The sequence below is a fragment of the Nelumbo lutea genome, chromosome 8 (genome assembly GCF_056320005.1).
Source record: "Nelumbo lutea isolate HS-2025 chromosome 8, American lotus-T2T, whole genome shotgun sequence".
NCBI lineage: Eukaryota > Viridiplantae > Streptophyta > Magnoliopsida > Proteales > Nelumbonaceae > Nelumbo > Nelumbo lutea.
Genome location: NC_142691.1, coordinates 54292587 through 54295894, shown reverse-complemented (window position 1 = coordinate 54295894; position 3308 = coordinate 54292587).

The window sequence follows — 3308 nt, the reverse complement described above, 5'->3', positions numbered from 1 at the left end:
CCCGAAAAAAAACCCAAACTTAAGCTAAGCCAGATTGATCTAGGCTTAAGTTGTGCCTGCCCAGTTACACCTTTATAGAAATGTAAAAAGATTTTAAAAGAAAGTACTTTGAAAATTGATGCATTTTATTATTTTATTTAATATTTGAATGTGGAATATTATTCTAGAATCAAATTTTGCCCTTGTAGTTGAAGTGTCCAAACCTGATTGACAAATACGAGGAAGTAAAAGCACCTTGAAATGTTTTATGATGTAAAGGTAGCAAATCAATGGAGGGGCTTGAAAGGTAATAGGAATGTGGGAAGTGTAAGAGGAAGACGTAGGTGAGGTAGAGGAATCTCTGTAGCCTTATCTTAGATTTGCTATGTAAATGTGGAACTCATCATTTTCTCCTCTTGCATTGAGTTAGTTCATTTTGTAGTTGGGAGTTCCTAATCTAGAGGGTGTTTGGTTGGGTGGGTGCTTATTGAATAAATACTGCCACATAGGTGTCACTTCAGCAGTTCCTCTTTCTTGTTCTTCTGTATATATTGGGAATGACAAAAGTAGATTTCGGTTTTTGTGCACGTCTAACGTTTAGGGAAGTTATTTTTTAAAGATTTCACAAATGATTAGGTGATTTTTTATTGTTACGCTGATATGGTGCCGAGTGGCGCCTAGTTGTCATAAACAATTGTAATTATTACCTTCCTCGGTTTTACAAGCAAATAAAGTATAAGCGTTGAATGAAAAAACATAAGTGGAAACAAACACATACCTAGTTAGGTTGCTTTTCTTTTTTGTGTGTGCTACTTGGTGTTTGTCTTTGTATAGGCTTGAAGAGGCCTCCAAAGGTCTCTTATGTCTTGGAGTTTGAGTTTGTAGAGGCTTATTGTGGCCCCCGTTGTATACAATTTGTATACTTTTGTTGTGCTTTTAATAAAATTTTTACCTTACATTCTAAAAAAAAGATAATATTGATTAGAATAACAAAAGTAAAAATGAAATAATAACATAATATTAAATTAAAATAATAGGGAAACAATAATTTAGTACTATTTTATTTTTAATATTATTCTATCAAAATAATGTTTTAAAGTAATAATATTTAAAAATAAAATAATAATTCCTAATAATAATACTATTATTATTAAAATTATAGCAATAATATTAAAATAATACTTTAATATTATTAATTATACAATTTGAATAGAGTATAGTAAGAATGGGTTAATATTATAAATAATGAACAAAATGTGTGAAAAGCATTTTAGGGGCATGTTTGAAAATAAGAGAAATTAAGGCTATGTTTGGTTTAAAGGAAAAAGTAGGGAAATGGATACTATGTTTGGTTTGAAGGAAACAGTAAGAAAAGGAAGGGAAATGTAGGGAAACTTATGTCTTTCCTTTCCTTTCCCTATTTTTTCCTTCAAAGCAAACACAGCCTAAAATAACAATCTAAAATCCCAAAAGTTTTTCTTTTTAACACATGAGACATTCAAAGCAGAATAAAAGAATAAAACCTTATATAGGGGCGGCTGACAATCAACTTTGATTAGATTTGCTTAACTTGCTATCACTGGATCCTGCTTCCTTCGACTTCAATATCATCCAAGATTTGCTTAAATTATTCCACCTCGGAATCGATGTTGTCTGTGGAGCATCAAGTCAGAATAATTTAATTAGCATTTCTTATGTAAGCTTTTGTTAGAATGGTATCCTAACCTCCCCATGACTTTTACTTAATCCAGTTTATATGATACAACTAACATGTAAATATTTATATTTTAAAGTAGATTTTAGACAACTTTAGGCAGTGGAGGAGGCTGGCCATATTTATGTATATTTAATTAATAAACCATGCACAAATTTTGAGAAAACCTTTTTGTTTGGAGGTTTCTGGCTGTTGAATACTTCCAAACAAGTATACTATTCCAGGTCTAGAAGGTCTATGAAATTGAAATATTTTGGGAATAACTCATTGGGGAGTTGTGACTTGTGATCTTTATTTGACTGGTTTTGGTACATGATCTTGGTTTGGAGGTTTCAACCTAGAGAAACAGGAGGGGTTTGCTAATGTGGTATATATTATATTATATATACGATGAGCTAATGGGTCCATTTATATATCCATTGTATTGGCCCATATCATCTGTCCAAGTGGCAAAAATAAGTGGGGCCATCTAAAGAAGCCTAATTGTAATTGGTCTCATAATGAGCCATCATCCTTCACCATTTTCTAAACTCTAGTTGCAAGTAGACATCAAATTTTGTTGTTTTTTAATATATTTTTTGGGGGGGAGGATTCACAGATGTGAAATTACAGGTCATGATTGTTTTTTGTTGGAAAATAAGGATGTCGCAAAAATAATAATTTTGAGACCCCACACACAAAAGAAGAGAAGTGATTTGAGCACATCCATTTTTTAATAAAGAAGGTGTTATCACACAACAAGAGAAGAATATCCTATAGTCAGTCTTGGCGAAAAGTCGTCCTACCGGTAAGGTCAGGTCACAGGTCATAACCGGGTTACCTCTTTTCAAACCAGCATTTTCAAGCCAGTGTTGATTTAAGATGGTTGAACCATTCAACTGTTCAAATCGGATGGTTAAGCCTGTATTTTTGATAAAAACAATTAACTTGGTTAAAAGGCTAGCTGACCTGGGTGATTGAAATTGTGTTGACTCATCCATAGAGATGGCAATTTTGTTTGTAAATCCGGGGTCTTTTCCCACCCCGCCCCAAATGGGGTGGGCTTTTCTCGATTTTAAATTGAGATGGGAAAAATATTTTTGCTCAAGGAACAAACAAGAATGAGATTTGCATATAACCTGAACTGTTAAAATATTTGTAAGTTTAATATTAGTTTTTAAAAATACCCTTGACTAATTTTCAAATTTTAAAAAACCTAGGATCCATAATCACATCTTTAAAGTACCTCCAATTCCCTATAGTTCTATTTCTAAAATATTCATACATTTTTATGTATTTTTAGGTAATTTTCTCAAGGTGGAGAAATTTTAGGAATTCCCAATTTCCAACTAAAACAGGGTGTCTCAACCCGAACCTTGAGGACGAGGTGGGGATGGACTTAACCCGCCTTATCGCCATTCTTAGTTTCTTACCCATCTGACCAGTGAGTCAATCCTAACTTGAATATTTTATGATTAGGGTCTAGCATTTTGTTGATCCAACCTGAAACTTGACCCGGCCAGGAATGATCCGAAATTACATTTGCACAAATCGAACCCGATCCCGACCCGGCCGACACAGTTGTCGGTTCTACCTGTATGATCATTATGAACATGGTTTCACCATTGATAAGGTT